The following is an 18,492-nucleotide window of genomic DNA, read 5'->3' as shown; positions in this document are numbered from 1 at the left end:
GACAGGAAGGAAGACAGGAAGACAGGAAGGAAGACAGGGAGGAAGACAGGGAGGAAGACAGGAAGGAAGACAGGAAGACAGGAAGACAGGAAGGAAGACAGGAAGGAAGACAGGAAGGAAGACAGGAAGACAGGAAGACAGGAAGACAGGAAGGAAGACAGGAAGGAAGACAGGAAGACATGAAGACAGGAAGGAAGACAGGAAGACAGGAAGGAAGACAGGAAGACAGGAAGACAGGAATGAAGACAGGAAGGAAGACAGGAAGACAGGGAGGAAGACAGGAAGGAAGACAGGAAGACAGGAAGACAGGAAGGAAGACAGGAAGACAGGGAGGAAGACAGGAAGGAAGACAGGAAGACAGGAAGACAGGAAGGAAGACAGGAAGGAAGACAGGAAGACATGAAGACAGGAAGGAAGACAGGAAGACAGGAAGGAAGACAGGAAGACAGGAAGACAGGCAGGAAGACAGGAAGACAGGAAGGAAGACAGGAAGACAGGAAGGAAGACAGGGAGGAAGACAGGGAGGAAGACAGGAAGACAGGAAGGAAGACAGGGAGGAAGACAGGAAGACAGGAAGACAGGGAGGAAGACAGGAAGGAAGACAGGAAGACAGGGAGGAAGACAGGAAGACAGGGAGACAGGGAGGAAGACAGGGAGGAAGACAGGAAGACAGGAAGGAAGACAGGGAGGAAGACAGGAAGACAGGAAGGAAGACAGGAAGACAGGGAGGAAGACAGGAAGACAGGGAGGAAGACAGGAAGAAAGGAAGGAAGACAGGGAGGAAGACAGGAAGACAGGAAGGAAGACAGGGAGGAAGACAGGAAGACAGGAAGGAAGACAGGAAGGAAGACAGGAAGACAGGGAGGAAGACAGGAAGACAGGGAGGAAGACAGGAAGACAGGGAGGAAGACAGGAAGACAGGAAGGAAGACAGGCAGGAAGACAGGAAGACAGGCAGGAAGACAGGAAGACAGGAAGGAAGACAGGAAGACAGGGAGGAAGACAGGAAGACAGGAAGGAAGACAGGAAGACAGGAAGACAGGAAGGAAGACAGGAAGACAGGGAGGAAGACAGGAAGACAGGAAGGAAGACAGGAAGACAGGGAGGAAGACAGGAAGACAGGCAGGAAGACAGGAAGGAAGACAGGAAGACAGGCAGGAAGACAGGAAGACAGGAAGGAAGACAGGAAGACAGGGAGGAAGACAGGAAGACAGGAAGGAAGACAGGAAGACAGGGAGGAAGACAGGAAGACAGGAAGGAAGACAGGAAGACAGGGAGGAAGACAGGAAGACAGGCAGGAAGACAGGAAGACAGGAAGGAAGACAGGAAGACAGGCAGGAAGACAGGAAGACAGGGAGGAAGACAGGAAGACAGGGAGACAGGGAGGAAGACAGGAAGGAAGACAGGAAGACAGGGAGGAAGACAGGAAGACAGGGAGACAGGGAGGAAGACAGGAAGACAGGAAGACAGGAAGGAAGACAGGGAGGAAGACAGGAAGGAAGACAGGAAGACAGGGAGGAAGACAGGAAGACAGGGAGACAGGGAGGAAGACAGGAAGACAGGGAGGAAGACAGGAAGGAAGACAGGAAGACAGGGAGGAAGACAGGAAGACAGGAAGACATGAAGACAGGGAGGAAGACAGGAAGACAGGGAGGAAGACAGGAAGACAGGGAGGAAGACAGGAAGACAGGAAGACAGGGAGGAAGACAGGAAGACAGGGAGGAAGACAGGGAGGAAGACAGGAAGACAGGGAGGAAGACAGGGAGGAAGACAGGGAGGAAGACATGAAGACAGGGAGGAAGACAGGAAGACAGGAAGACAGGAAGACAGGAAGACAGGAAGACATGAAGACAGGGAGGAAGACAGGAAGACAGGGAGGAAGACAGGAAGACAGGGAGGAAGACAGGAAGACAGGGAGGAAGACAGGGAGGAAGACAGGGAGGAAGACATGAAGACAGGGAGGAAGACAGGAAGACAGGGAGGAAGACAGGGAGGAAGACAGGGAGGAAGACAGGGAGGAAGACAGGAAGACAGGGAGGAAGACAGGAAGACAGGAAGACAGGAAGACAGGAAGACAGGAAGACATGAAGACAGGGAGGAAGACAGGGAGGAAGACAGGGAGGAAGACATGAAGACAGGGAGGAAGACAGGAAGACAGGAAGGAAGACAGGAAGACAGGAAGACATGAAGACAGGGAGGAAGACAGGAAGACAGGAAGGAAGACAGGAAGACAGGAAGACAGGGAGGAACATGTTTAGGCGTTTAGTCTGTTCCATTGTTATTTCAGTTTTAAATGTTTCAAGGTCTGTTCTGACAATAGCTACAGTAGCTTGGAATATAACATGTCCTGATTATTAAAGGCCCAGATACACTGAAGGCTGACCAGGGTTCCTAGTTTGTATATTTAGTTTTTTTTAATCATTGGTGGCCCAGGTTGCAAAACAATCTTTTTGCCAGAAAACTTTGACCTCTGATGACACAGAGTGTGTCCTATTTGCTGCTTCCCATTTGGTCAACCTTCAAATCTGGTCAACCTTCCTATCTGGTCAACCTTCAAATCTGGTCAACCTTCCCATCTGGTCAACCTTCCCATCGGGTCAACCTTCCCATCTGGTCAACCTTCAAATCTGGTCAACCTTCCCATCTGGTCAACCTTCCCATCTGGTCAACCTTCAAATCTGGTCAACCTTCCCATCTGGTCAACCTTCCCATCTGGTCAACCTTCCCATCTAGTCAACCTTCAAATCTGGTCAACCTTCAAATCTGGTCAACCTTTAAAATCTGGTCAACCTTCCCATCTGGTCAACCTTCAAATCTGGTCAACCTTCAAATCTGGTCAACCTTCAAATCTGTCAACCTTCCCATCTGGTCAACTTTCCCATCTGGTCAACCTTCAAATCTGGTCAACCTTTAAATCTGGTCAACCTTCCCATTGGGTCAACCTTCCCATCTGGTCAACCTTCAAATCTGGTCAACCTTCCCATCTAGTCAACCTTCAAATCTGGTCAACCTTTAAAATCTGGTCAACCTTCCCATCTGGTCAACCTTCAAATCTGGTCAACCTTCAAATCTGTCAACCTTCCCATCTGGTCAACCTTCCCATCTGGTCAACCTTCAAATCTGGTCAACCTTTACATCTGGTCAACCTTCCCACCTGGTCAACCTTCAAATCTGGTCAATCTTCAAATCTGGTCAACTTTCAAATCTGGTCAACCTTCAAATCTGGTCAACCTTCAAATCTGGTCAACCTTCAAATCTGGTCAACCTTCAAATCTTGTCAACCTTCAAATCTGGTCAACCTTCCCATCTGGTCAACCTTCAAATCTGGTCAACCTTCAAATATGGTCAACCTTCCCACCTGGTCAACCTTCCCACCTGGTCAACCTTCCCACCTGGTCGACCTTCCCGTCACTAAGATCTATATCCAATATTGTCATATTATATTTAATTCCTCATCTAGTGTGTAATCAGTCCAGGTTCCCTCCACCTTAGGCTAATGGTACTTTCCATTGTTCCTTCCTGGAGCTCAGCCAATCAGATAAGACCTTCCCGCACCTTCTCACTGATGGGAAAGGCCAACACAGGTGGACGTGAGAACATTGTGTTGACGTAAGCAGGCTACATTGTGAGTTTGTATAGCCTACTACAACGTGTATTGGACTTCAGAAATATACCTAGAATTTCAGTGAGAAATGTATTGAAATATATTAAATGAAATCTAGCTAATTATGACAACATTTCACAGTTCCATCAGGTATTTAAGGAAGCAGATTTTAGAATATAGATTCCATATCAAACAAGATTTTCCACAGAGCGAAAAAAAAACAACAACATTTAATGTATTTAATTTCTACGATCAAATTTCGTCTCTCAATAAAATTGGATAAAGTTTAAAACAATAAATGACCCAGGAGATTTTCTCTGTAAATAATATATTGATTTACACCAACTTGTTAACTACATTTTGTCTAACTCTTGTTCTTCCATTTAAATGACCAGAAGAGATCAGTAACTTCTATTGATCTGAACAGAAGCAAGGCAGAGAGAGACGGACGGACCGTATGAGTCTACAACACACCTATTTTACCTGTGGAGAGACATACTGCACAACTATGCACTGTCCCAAATGCCGCCCTATTCCCTACACAGTGCACTAATTTCAAACAGAGCCCTATGGTCCCAAGTGGCCCTATTCAAAAGTAGTGCACTATATAGGGAATAGGGCACGATTTGGGACAGTATTTCCGTCTGTAAGTATACACTACACACCTACCTGTGTAGAGATACTGATTCATCAGTTTATCTCTCCGGCTCCCTGTTTTACCACTGATCTGACACATCGTAGTCCTCCGATGAGTCTAGAGTCACCAAACACTTCCTGACTAACTAACTCCCTGTCTGACTGAGTCACCAAACACTTCCTGACTAACTAACTCCCTGTCTGACTGAGTCACCAAACACTTCCTGACTAACTAACTCCCTGTCTGACTGAGTCACCAAACACTTCCTGACTAACTAACTCCCTATCTGACTGAGTCACCAAACACTTCCTGACTAACTAACTCCCTGTCTGACTGAGTCACCAAACACTTCCTGACTAACTAACTCCCTGTCTGACTGAGTCACCAAACACTTCCTGACTAACTAACTCCCTATCTGACTGAGTCTAGAGTCACCAAACACTTCCTGACTAACTAACTCCCTATCTGACTGAGTCACCAAACACTTCCTGACTAACTAACTCCCTGTCTGACTGAGTCACCAAACACTTCCTGACTAACTAACTCCCTGTCTGACTGAGTCACCAAACACTTCCTGACTAACTAACTCCCTATCTGACTGAGTCTAGAGTCACCAAACACTTCCTGACTAACTAACTCCCTGTCTGACTGAGTCACCAAACACTTCCTGACTAACTAACTCCCTGTCTGACTGAGTCACCAAACACTTCCTGACTAACTAACTACCTGTCTGACTGAGTCACCAAACACTTCCTGACTAACTAACTCCATGTCTGACTGAGTCACCAAACACTTCCTGACTAACTAACTACCTGTCTGACTGAGTCACCAAACACTTCCTGACTAACTAACTCCCTGTCTGACTGAGTCACCAAACACTTCCTGACTAACTAACTCCCTATCTGACTGAGTCTAGAGTCACCAAACACTTCCTGACTAACTAACTACCTGTCTGACTGAGTCACCAAACACTTCCTGACTAACTAACTACCTGTCTGACTGAGTCACCAAACACTTCCTGACTAACTAACTCCCTGTCTGACTGAGTCACCAAACACTTCCTGACTAACTAACTACCTGTCTGACTGAGTCACCAAACACTTCCTGACTAACTAACTCCCTGTCTGACTGAGTCACCAAACACTTCCTGACTAACTAACTACCTGTCTGACTGAGTCTAGAGTCACCAAACATTTCTGTTTCTCTTGTTTTCGCTCTAGTTCTCTCTCTCTCTCTCTCTCTCTGTTAATTGACTAATTTTGATAGTCTTTTTTTCTGTTCTTGACTATTTTGTGTTCAAGGCAGGAGAAAGGCAGGGGCGTGAGAGAGAGAGGAGAGGCAGGTGCGAGAGAGAGAGAGAGAGAGAAGAGAGAGAGAGAGAGAGAGAGAGAGAGAGAGAGAGAGAGAGAGAGAGAGAGAGAGAGAGAGAGAGAGAGAGAGAGAGAGGAGAGGCAGGGGCGAGAGAGAGAGAAGAGGCAGGTGCGAGAGAGAGAGAGAGAGGAGAGGCAGGTGCGAGAGAGAGAGAGGAGAGGCAGGGGGTGTGAGAGAGAGGAGAAGCAGGGGGTGAGAGAGAGAGAGGAGAGGCAGGTGCGAGAGACAGAGAGGAGAGGCAGGTGCGAGAGACAGAGAGGAGAGGCAGGGGCGAGAGAGAGAGAGAGGAGAGGCAGGGGGTGAGAGACAGAGAGGAGAGGCAGGTGCGAGAGAGAGAGAGGAGAGGCAGGTGCGAGAGAGAGAGAGAGGAGAGAGGCAGGGGCGAGAGACAGAGAGAGGAGAGAGGCAGGGGCGAGAGACAGAGAGGAGAGGCAGGGGCGAGAGAGAGAGAGAGGAGAGGCAGGTCCGAGAGAGAGAGAGAGGAGAGGCAGGGGCGAGAGAGAGAGAGAGAGAGGAGAGGCAGGTGCGAGAGAGAGAGGAGAGGCAGGGGTGAGAGAGATAAAGAAGTGTTAGGCAGGGGCGAGTCAGGGAAAAAGAGGGCTCAGACTTACCATTGACCTGCTGAGGGGAGTACGGCTCAGAACTGGAGTCTGGGGGGGACTCTGGAAGGCTCCTGGAACATCCAGAAATATTCACAAGGTTGGGATAAAGCACACACTTTGTTGATAGCTTGCTTTATTGAGGAAACACCTCATCTACTATAACTTTTCAAGATCTAGAACGTTCTAAAATACAGCGCTGTACGAAGCGCATCGTACGGTGACACGTTCTGTTTTTAGAAAGTTCTAGATCTTGAAGACTTGATTGCTAACGTGCAAAAAAACAACATGTTGGGACTGTTCCAAACAGTGGACTAATGAGATAAACATGTTGGGACTGTTCCAAACAGTGGACTAATGAAATAAACATGTTGGGACTGTTCCAAACAGTGGACTAATTAAATAAACATGTTGGGACTGTTCCAAACAGTGGACTAATGAAATAAACATGTTGGGACTGTTCCAAACAGTGGACTAATGAAATAAACATGTTGGGACTGTTCCAAACAGTGGACTAATGAGATAAACATGTTGGGACTGTTCCAAACAGTGGACTAATGAAATAAACATGTTGGGACTGTTCCAAACAGTGGACTAATGAAATAAACATGTTGGGACTGTTCCAAACAGTGGACTAATTAAATAAACATTCACAAGATCGCTTTTGAGTGGAATTTCCCTTTAAAGGGGCAATCTGAGGTGGCTTCATCAATTTGTTTATACTTATAAATTAATGATATGTACCTTTTTATTTTTTTTATTTCACCTTTATTTAACCAGGTAGGCAAGTTGAGAACACCTTTATTTAACCAGGTAGGCAAGTTGAGAACACCTTTATTTAACCAGGTAGACAAGTTGAGAACAAGTTCTCATTTACAATTGCGACCTGGCCAAGTTAAAGCAAAGCAGTTCGACACATACAACGACACAGAGGTAACATGGAGTAAAACAAACATACAGTCAATAATACAGTATAAACAAGTCTATATACGATGTGAGCAAATGAGGTGAGATAAGGGAGGTAAAGGCAAAAAAAGGCCATGGTGGCAAAGTAAATACAATATAGCAAGTAAAACACTGGAATGGTAGATTTGCAATGGAAGAATGTGCAAAGTAGAAATAGAAATAATGGGGTGCAAAGGAGCAAAATAAATAAATGAATTAAATACAGTAGGGAAAGAGGTAGTTGTTTGGGCTAAAATATAGGTGGGCTATGTACAGGTGCAGTAATCTGTGAGCTGCTCTGACAGTTGGTGCTTAAAGCTAGTGAGGGAGATAAGTGTTTCCAGTTTCAGAGATTTTTGTAGTTCGTTCCAGTCATTGGCAGCAGAGAACTGGAAGGAGAGGCGGCCAAAGAAAGAATTGGTTTTGGGGGTGACTAGAGAGATATACCTGCTGGAGCGCGTGCTACAGGTGGGAGATGCTATGGTGACCAGCGAGCTGAGATAAGGGGGGACTTTACCTAGCATGGTCTTGTAGATGACATGGAGCCAGTGGGTTTGGCGAAGAGTATGAAGTGAGGGCCAGCCAACGAGAGCGTACAGGTCGCAATGGTGGGTAGTATATGGGGCTTTGGTGATAAAACGGATTGCACTGTGATAGACTGCATCCAATTTGTTGAGTAGGGTATTGGAGGCTATTTTGTAAATGACATCGCCAAAGTCGAGGATCGGTAGGATGGTCAGTTTTACAAGGGTATGTTTGGCAGCATGAGTGAAGGATGCTTTGTTGTGAAATAGGAAGCCAATTCTAGATTTAACTTTGGATTGGAGATGTTTGATATGGGTCTGGAAGGAGAGTTTACAGTCTAACCAGACACCTAAGTATTTGTAGTTGTCCACGTATTCTAAGTCAGAGCCGTCCAGAGTAGTGATGTTGGACAGGCGGGCAGGTGCGGGCAGCAATCGGTTGAAGAGCATGCATTTAGTTTTACTTTTATTTAAGAGCAATTGGAGGCCACGGAAGGAGAGTTGTATGGCATTGAAGCTTGCCTGGAGGGTTGTTAACACAGTGTCCAAAGAAGGGCCAGGAGTATACAGAATGGTGTCGTCTGCGTAGAGGTGGATCAGAGACTCACCAGCAGCAAGAGTGACCTCATTGATGTATACAGAGAAGAGAGTCGGTCCAAGAATTGAACCCTGTGGCACCCCCATAGAGACTGCCAGAGGTCCGGACAGCAGACCCTCCGATTTGACACACTGAACTCTATCAGAGAAGTAGTTGGTGAACCAGGCGAGGCAATCATTTGAGAAACCAAGGCTGTCGAGTCTGCCGATGAGGATGTGGTGATTGACAGAGTCGAAAGCCTTGGCCAGATCAATGAACACGGCTGCACAGTAATGTTTCTTATCGATGGCGGTTAAGATATCGTTTAGGACCTTGAGCGTGGCTGAGGTGCACCCATGACCAGCTAAGAAACCAGATTGCATAGCAGAGAAGGTATGGTGAGATTCTAAATGGTCGTTAATCTGTTTGTTGACTTGGCTTTCGAAGACCTTAGAAAGGCATGGTAGGATAGATATAGGTCTGTAGCAGTTTGGGTCAAGAGTGTCCCCCCCCTTTGAAGAGGAGATGACCGCAGCTGCTTTCCAATCTTTGGGAATCTAGTAATAGGGGTGGCAACAATTTCGGCAGATAATTTTAGAAAGAAAGGGTCCAGATTGTCTAGCCCGACTGATTTGTAGGGGTCCAGATTTGGCAGCTCTTTCAGAACATCAGCTGAACGGATTTGGGAGAAGGAGAAATGGGGAAGGCTTGGGCGAGTTGCTATGTGGAGTGCAGTGCTGTTGACCGGGGTAGGAGTAGCCAGGTGGAAAGCATGGCCAGCCGTAGAAAAATGCTTATTGAAATTCTCAATTATGGTGGATTTATCAGTGGTGACAGTGTTTCCTATCTTCAGTGCAGTGGGCAGCTGGGAGGAGGTGTTCTTATTCTCCATGGACTTTACAGTGTCTCAGAACTTTTTCGAGTTAGTGTTGCAGGAAGCAAATTTCTGCTACCTATTGATTGTTGAAGAATATAACTTATAAATGCCTCATGAGTTTAGTTCAACTGTCATACCGCCATCAGAACCCACAATATAAACTTGTTTTACTCCAAATGTTTGTAAACAAAGTCAATGTAAATAAACACGATACAGTTTAAAACTATAATGTTTATATCACGGATGGTCAAGCTTTGCATCTATACTTCTGTCTGTGAATTTGAGAGTGGTTAACATTTCTCATTTCCCCATCAGCTTTTTTTTTTTTTTAACAGAAACAGCAGCCGGAGAAATCACGTCGTTATTGTTTAAACTAAGGAAAACTAAACTAAGCTGCTTGAGGTTGAAAGTAAGTGTCTCCGGATAAGATTTTACTTTTTTTTTTCTCTAAAATGATAGTTCTGTTTTTTTTTTCACAAGGAGAAAACTGTGATATGTTCTCCAGTTAGTTTGTGACCGATTACAAGTTATTTCCATTGAGTCTATCCTGTCCGTGTGGTTTCTGTAATATGACTCGTTTCTGATATCATGCTCCCTCCGGTCTTCGCTGGTTTAGTGGAGTTAACCTGCACTGATTACGAAACGGAACTGAACTTTGACTATGGTGTCAGTCTGGTTTCACAGTGAGACGAAGGAATCGTCATTGTAGAAATTACCCCCCCCCCCCTCCCTCCCTCCACGTAGAATCAACGTGGAAAGAATGATTGGGATATGAAAAAAAGTTATCAAACGTAAGATCATTTTTTGTATTTATTTACACCCAACTTTATTAAACCTAAATCCAATGACATGTTGACATTTTTGTTGTTGTTTCACGTTGACTTCACGTCAGTTGACAACTCAACAAGACGTAAATGAAAACAAGATCTTAAATTGCCGTCTGGTCCAGACTCTTGAGACTGGCTTTTTGTTCACCTCCCAGTCCCTGACACATCTCCTCCCAGTCCCTCCCACATCTCCTCCCAGTCCCTTACACATCTCCTCCCAGTCCCTTACACATCTCCTCCCAGTCCCTCCCACATCTCCTCCCTGACCCAGTCCCTCCCACATCTCCTCCCTGACCCAGTCCCTTACACATCTCCTCACTGACCCAGTCCCTTACACATCTCCTCCCAGTCCCTTACACATCTCCTCCCAGTCCCTTACACATCTCCTCCCAGTCCCTTACACATCTCCTCCCTGACCCTGTCCCTTACACATCTCCTCCCTGACCCAGTCCCTTACACATCTCCTCCCAGTCCCTTACACATCTCCTCCCAGTCCCTGACACATCTCCTCCCTGACCCAGTCCCTGACACATCTCCTCCCTGACCCAGTCCCTGACACATCTCCTCCCTGACCCAGTCCCTGACACATCTCCTCCCTGACCCAGTCCCTGACACATCTCCTCCCTGACCCAGTCCCTGACACATCTCCTCCCTGACCCAGTCCCTGACACATCTCCTCCCTGACCCAGTCCCTGACACATCTCCTCCCTGACCCAGTCCCTGACACATCTCCTCCCTGACCCAGTCCCTGACACATCTCCTCCCTGACCCAGTCCCTGACACATCTCCTCCCTGACCCAGTCCCTGACACATCTCCTCCCTGACCCAGTCCCTGACACATCTCCTCCCTGACCCAGTCCCTGACACATCTCCTCCCTGACCCAGTCCCTGACACATCTCCTCCCTGACCCAGTCCCTGACACATCTCCTCCCTGACCCAGTCCCTCACACATCTCCTCCCTGACCCAGTCAACTCACCCAGGTGCGTAGTTTCCTCTGTGTTCAGGCTTGATGTGGTGCTGCTGCTGGTTCTGGTTCTGGCTCTGCTGGTGGTGCTGTTGCCCCAGGCAAGGGTAGTTGTGGTGTCTCAGCAGGCCCAGAGGAGGGGGTGGGGGATAGGGTGTCTGGTGGGGCTGGGGGTTTCCTTGACGTAGGGAGATAGGGGAGCTCACGCCACACAATAGACTCCCAGCGGAGGAGACTCCGGCCTGGGTTAACGAGTAGGAGTTAGCCCCTGGGGCACCGCTGTGGACCTCAGAGAAACAGCTGGAATAACACAGACACAAAAGATACAGTCATTATTATCAGTTCTGTTGGAAATGTTATGTTATGATTTTGTTGTTGTTTATTTATTTATTTTAATTAATTGACCCTTTATTTAAATAGGCAAGTCAGTTAATTAAGAACACATTCTTGAAGTCCAGGTAGTTTTTTCTGTTTGGTGCCAAAAGAAGAAAAGGTTGTTGTTGTTGGGTCGTATTTATAAGCTGATCCCAGATCTGTTTGTGCTGAAGACAACTCCTATGGTTAAGGTACAAAATACAGCAACAACTGATCTGGGAACAGGGTCATATTCATTAGAAAAAAAGCGGAGTGACACGTGGAGGGGACGACCTGAAACACGTCATTTGATCCGGCTATCGCTCTGAGTCACTCACATGTCAGTGCTGTCGTCCTCCTTACCGATGTAGTCCTCCAGGATACTGGTGTCAATGTTCGCTGGCTCCAAGGAGCTGGTAATATCATGACCTACAGAGAGAGAGAGGGGTAATATCATGACCTACAGAGAGAGAGAGAGGGGTAATATCATGACCTACAGAGAGAGAGAGGTAATATCATGACCTACAGAGAGAGAGGTAATATCATGACCTACAGAGAGAGAGAGAGAGGTAATATCATGACCTATAGAGAGAGAGAGAGAGAAAGAGAGAGAGGTAATATCATGACCTATAGAGAGAGAGAGAGAGAAAGAGAGAGAGGTAATATCATGACCTACAGAGAGAGGTAATATCATGACCTACAGAGAGAGAGAGGTAATATCATGACCTACAGAGAGAGAGAGGTAATATCATGACCTACAGAGAGAGAGAGAGAGAGAGGTAATATCATGACCTATAGAGAGAGAGAGAGAGAAAGAGAGAGAGGTAATATCATGACCTATAGAGAGAGAGAGAGAGAGGTAATATCATAACCTACAGAGAGAGGTAATATCATGACCTACAGAGAGAGAGAGGTAATATCATGACCTACAGAGAGAGAGGTAATATTATGACCTACAGAGAGAGAGAGGTAATATCATGACCTACAGAGAGAGAGGTACTATCATGACCTACAGAGAGAGAGGTAATATCATGACCTACAGAGAGAGAGGAAATATCATGAACTACAGAGAGAGAGGTAATATCATGACCTAGAGAGAGAGAGAGAGAGAGAGAGAGAGAGGTAATATCATGACCTACAGAGAGAGAGAGAGAGAGAGAGAGAGGTAATATCATGACCTATAGAGAGAGAGAGAGGTAATATCATGACCTACAGAGAGAGAGAGGTAATATCATGACCTACAGAGAGAGAGAGAGGTAATATCATGACCTACAGAGAGAGAGGTAATATCATGACCTACAGACAGAGAGGAAATATCATGACCTACAGAGAGAGAGAGAGAGAGAGAGAGGTAATATCATGACCTATAGAGAGAGAGAGAGGTAATATCATAACCTACAGAGAGAGGTAATATCATCACCTACAGAGAGAGAGGTAATATCATGACCTACAGAGAGAGAGGTAATATCATGACCAACAGAGAGAGAGGTAATATCATGACCTACAGAGAGAGAGGTAATATCATGACCTACAGAGAGAGAGGTAATATCATGACCAACAGAGAGAGAGAGAGGTAATATCATGACAAAAAGAGAGAGAGAGGTAATATCATGACCTACAGAGAGAGAGGTAATATCATGACCTACAGAGAGAGAGGTAATATCATGACCAACAGAGAGAGGTAATATCATGACCTACAGAGAGAGAGGTAATATCATGACCTACAGAGAGAGAGGGGTAATATCATGACCTACAGAGAGAGAGAGGTAATATCATGACCTACAGAGAGAGAGGAAATATCATGAACTACAGAGAGAGAGGTAATATCATGACCTAGAGAGAGAGAGGTAATATCATGACCTACAGAGAGAGAGAGAGAGAGAGAGAGAGAGGTAATATCATGACCTACAGAGAGAGAGGAAATATCATGACCTACAGAGAGAGAGAGAGAGAGAGAGAGAGAGGTAATATCATGACCTATAGAGAGAGAGAGAGGTAATATCATGACCTAGAGAGAGAGAGAGGTAATATCATGACCTACAGAGAGAGAGAGGTAATATCATGACCTACAGAGAGAGAGGTAATATCATGACCTACAGAGAGAGAGGAAATATCATGACCTACAGAGAGAGAGAGAGAGAGAGAGAGGTAATATCATGACCTATGGAGAGAGAGAGAGGTAATATCATAACCTACAGAGAGAGGTAATATCATCACCTACAGAGAGAGAGGTAATATCATGACCTACAGAGAGAGAGGTAATATCATGACCAACATAGAGAGAGGTAATATCATGACCTACAGAGAGAGAGGTAATATCATGACCTACAGAGAGAGAGGTAATATCATGACCAACAGAGAGAGAGAGAGGTAATATCATGACAAAAAGAGAGAGAGAGGTAATATCATGACCTACAGAGAGAGAGGTAATATCATGACCTACAGAGAGAGAGGTAATATCATGACCAACAGAGAGAGGTAATATCATGACCTACAGAGAGAGAGGTAATATCATGACCTACAGAGAGAGAGGTAATATCATGACCTACAGAGAGAGAGAGGTAATATCATGACCTACAGAGAGAGAGGTAATATCATGACCTACAGAGAGAGAGAGAGAGAGAGAGAGAGAGGTAATATCATGACCTACAGAGAGAGAGGAAATATCATGACCGAGAGAGAGAGAGAGAGAGAGAGAGAGAGAGAGGTAATATCATGACCTATAGAGAGAGAGAGAGGTAATATCATGACCTAGAGAGAGAGAGAGGTAATATCATGACCTACAGAGAGAGAGAGGTAATATCATGACCTACAGAGAGAGAGGTAATATCATGACCTACAGAGAGAGAGGAAATATCATGACCTACAGAGAGAGAGAGAGAGAGAGAGGTAATATCATGACCTATGGAGAGAGAGAGAGGTAATATCATAACCTACAGAGAGAGGTAATATCATCACCTACAGAGAGAGAGGTAATATCATGACCTACAGAGAGAGAGGTAATATCATGACCAACATAGAGAGAGGTAATATCATGACCTACAGAGAGAGAGGTAATATCATGACCTACAGAGAGAGAGGTAATATCATGACCAACAGAGAGAGAGAGAGGTAATATCATGACAAAAAGAGAGAGAGAGGTAATATCATGACCTACAGAGAGAGAGGTAATATCATGACCTACAGAGAGAGAGGTAATATCATGACCAACAGAGAGAGGTAATATCATGACCTACAGAGAGAGAGGTAATATCATGACCTACAGAGAGAGAGGTAATATCATGACCTACAGAGAGAGAGAGGTAATATCATGACCTACAGAGAGAGGTAAAATCATGAGTGTGTGTGTGTGTGTGTGTGTGTGTGTGTGTGTGTGTGTGTGTGTGTGTGTGTGTGTGTGTGTGTGTGTGTGTGTGTGTGTGTGTGTGTGTGTGTGTGTGTGTGCAGAAACCAAGAGTTGAGTCAGGTGGTTTTATGGTTGGGTACAGATGACTGTGTGAGTGCAATTAATTACCCAGACCTACTTGGTTTGTAATTTAATTACCCAGACATACTTGGTTTGTAATTGAATTACCCAGACATACTTGGTTTGTAATTTAATTACCCAGACATACTTGGGTTGTAATTTAATTACACAGGCACACTTGGTTTGTAATTTAATTACACAGACATACTTGGTTTGTAATTTACTTACCCAGACATACTTGGGTTGTAATTTAATTACACAGGCATACTTGGTTTGTAATTTAATTACCCAGACATACTTGGCTTGTAATTTAATTACCCAGACATACTTGGGTTTTAATTTAATTACCCAGACATACTTGGGCTGTAATTTAATTACCCAGACATACTTGGCTTGTAATTTAATTACCCAGACATACTTGGTTTGTAATTTACTTACCCAGACATACTTGGGCTGTAATTTAATTACCCAGACATACTTGGCGTGTAATTTAATTACCCAGACATACTTGAGTTTTAATTGAATTACCCAGACATACTTGGTTTGTAATTTAATTACACAGACATACTTGGTTTGTAATTTACTTACCCAGACATACTTGGGTTGTAATTTAATTACACAGGCATACTTGGTTTGTAATTTAATTACCCAGACATACTTGGCTTGTAATTTAATTACCCAGACATACTTGGGTTTTAATTTAATTACCCAGACATACTTGGGCTGTAATTTAATTACCCAGACATACTTGGCTTGTAATTTAATTACCCAGACATACTTGGTTTGTAATTTACTTACCCAGACATACTTGGGTTGTAATTGAATTACACAGGCATACTTGGCTTGTAATTTAATTACCCAGACATACTTGGGTTTTAATTGAATTACCCATACATACTTGGGCTGTAATTCAATTATTTTCTGTCGTATTTAAAAAAATATTCCTAATATACTACATATTACTACTTTCATTAGTACCAAAATACCTCCTCCTTCTTCACCTCCTCCTCCTTCTTCACCTCCTCCTTCTTCACCTCCTCCTTCTTCAACTCCTCCTCCTCCTTCACCTCCTCTTTCGCCTTCTCCTCCTTCACCTCCTCTTTCACCTCCTCCTCCTTCAACTCCTCCTCCTCCTTCACCTCCTCCTTCACCTCCTCCTCCTTCACTTCCTCCTCCTTCACCTTCTCCTCTTTCACCTCCTCCTCCTTCAACTCCTCCTCCTCCTTCACCTCCTCCTCCTTCACCTCCTCTATCACCTCCTCCTCCTTCACTTCCTCCTCCTTCACCTTCTCCTTCTTCACCTTCTCTTTCACCTCCACCTCCTTCACCCCCTCCTCCTTCACCTCCTCTTTCACCTCCTCCTCCTTCACTTCCTCCTCCTTCACCTTCTCCTTCTTCACCTCCTCTTTCACCTCCACCTCCTTCACCTCCTCCTCCTTCACCTCCTCTTTCACCTCCTCTTTCACCTCCTCCTCCTTCAACTCCTCCTCCTCCTTCACCTCCTCTTTCACCTCCTCCTCCTTCACCTCCTCTTTCACCTCCTCCTCCTTCACCTTCTTCACCTCCTCTTTCACCTCCACCTCCTTCACCTCCTCCTCCTTCACCTCCTCTTTCACCTCCTCCTCCTTCACTTCCTCCTCCTTCACCTCCTCTTTCACCTCCTCCTCCTTCACTTTCTCCTCCTTCACCTTCTCCTTCTTCACCTCCTCTTTCACCTCCACCTCCTTCACCTCCTCTTTCACCTCCTCTTTCACCTCCTCCTCCTTCAACTCCTCCTCCTCCTTCACCTCCTCTTTCACCTCCTCCTCCTTCACTTCCTCCTCCTTCACCTTCTTCACCTCCTCTTTCACCTCCACCTCCTTCACCTCCTCCTTCTTCACCTCCTCTTTCACCTCCACCTCCTTCACCTCCTCCTCCTTCACCTCCTCTTTCACCTCCTCCTCCTTCACTTTCTCCTCCTTCACCTTCTCCTTCTTCACCTCCTCTTTCACCTCCACCTCCTTCACCTCCTCTTTCACCTCCTCTTTCACCTCCTCCTCCTTCAACTCCTCCTCCTCCTTCACCTCCTCTTTCACCTCCTCCTCCTTCACTTCCTCCTCCTTCACCTTCTTCACCTCCTCTTTCACCTCCACCTCCTTCACCTCCTCCTTCTTCACCTCCTCTTTCACCTCCACCTCCTTCACCTCCTCCTCCTTCACCTCCTCTTTCACCTCCTCCTCCTTCACTTTCTCCTCCTTCACCTTCTCCTTCTTCACCTCCTCTTTCACCTCCACCTCCTTCACCTCCTCCTCCTCCTTCACCTCCTCCTCCTTCACCTCCTCTTTCACCTCCTCCTCCTTCACCTCCTCCTCTTTCACCTCCTTCACCTCCTCCTCATCCTTCACCTCCTTTACCTTCTCCTCCTTTCCTCCTCCTCCTTCATCATGCACCAGCGACTCTTTATACTGGAAGCTAGTACGGGTGTTGCGTAGTTTACTAGGTATACTGGAAGCTAGTACAGGTGTTGCGTAGTTTACTGGGTATACTGGAAGGTAGTGCTGGTTTCAGTGTTGGTGTGTGAAATAATTAATCCCTCTATTCTTTCCCCCCCCCTCTCACCTCCACTCCTCCTTTCATCCCCCACTCCCCTCCTCTCACTCCATCCAGGGATGTGGGAGCATATTCACCCTTTCTCAGCGAAAGCTCCCTAAATCCCAAACACATGATCCAACCCCATAATCCCCATTAACACACACACCCATATTTTCACTAAAAGGTAACCATTTTTTTTTTGCGGGGGGGGGGGGGGTTTCTACCTGGAACCAAAAGGGTTCTACCTGGAACCAAAATGGTTCTACCTGGAACCAAAATGGTTCTACCTGGAACCAAAAGGGGTTCTTCAAAGGGTTCTCCTGTGGGGAGAAGTACCTTTTTAGATTTTAGATAGCAACTCCCTCTCTCTCTCGCTCTCTCTCTTTATCTCTCTCTCTTTTTCTATCTCTCACCCTCTCTCTCTCTCTCTCTCTCTCTCACCCTCTCTCTCTCTCTCTCTCTCACCCTCTCTCTATCTCTCTCTATCTCTCTCTCTCTCTCTCTCACCCTCTCTCTATCTCTCTCTCTCGCTCTCTCTCTCACCCTCTCTCTCTCTATCTCTCACCCTCTCTCTCTCTCTCTCTCTCTCTATCCCTCACCATCTCTCTCTGTCTGTCTCTCTCTCACCCTCTCTCTATCTCTCTCTGTATGTCTGTCTCTCTCTCACCCTCTCTCTATCTCTCTCTGTCTGTCTCTCTCTCACCCTCTCTCTATCCCTCTCTCGCCCTCTCACTCTGTCTCTCTGTCTCTCTGTGTCTCTCTCTCTCTCTCTCTCTCTATCTCTCACCCTCTCTCTCTCTCTCTCTCTCTATCCCTCTGTCTCTCTCTCACCCTCTCTCTATCTCTCATCATCTCTCTCTATCTCTCTCTGTATGTCTGTCTCTCTCTCTCTCTCTCTCTCTCAATTCAATTTCAATTTAAAGGGCTTTATTGGCATGAGAAACATATGTTTACATCTCTCTCTCTCTCTCTCTCGCTCTGTCTCTTGCTCTTTCTCTCTCTCTTCTCTCTCTCTCTCTCTCTCTCTCTCTCTCTCTCTCTCTCTCTCTCTCTCTCTCACTCTCCCCCTCTCTCCCAGTCTTTGATAGATTAAGCTGCTACTCAGTTCGGAATGTCAAGAATTTATCTGTTAGTGTTGGATAAACTATTTTCTTTTTCTCACTCGCTCTCTCTTT

At 45.7% G+C, this 18,492-nt stretch overlaps 1 pseudogene; it reads right to left on the bottom strand.

The window, feature by feature from the left end:
- Window positions 1-18,492, bottom strand: part of LOC135556925 (myelin regulatory factor-like) — a 133,092-nt pseudogene that overhangs the window by 45,719 nt on the left and 68,881 nt on the right.

This window comes from Oncorhynchus masou, chromosome 15 (assembly GCF_036934945.1).
Source record: "Oncorhynchus masou masou isolate Uvic2021 chromosome 15, UVic_Omas_1.1, whole genome shotgun sequence".
Lineage (NCBI taxonomy): Eukaryota > Metazoa > Chordata > Actinopteri > Salmoniformes > Salmonidae > Oncorhynchus > Oncorhynchus masou.
Note: the sequence above shows the minus strand (reverse complement) of the source record. Positions and strands in the feature narration are given on the sequence as shown.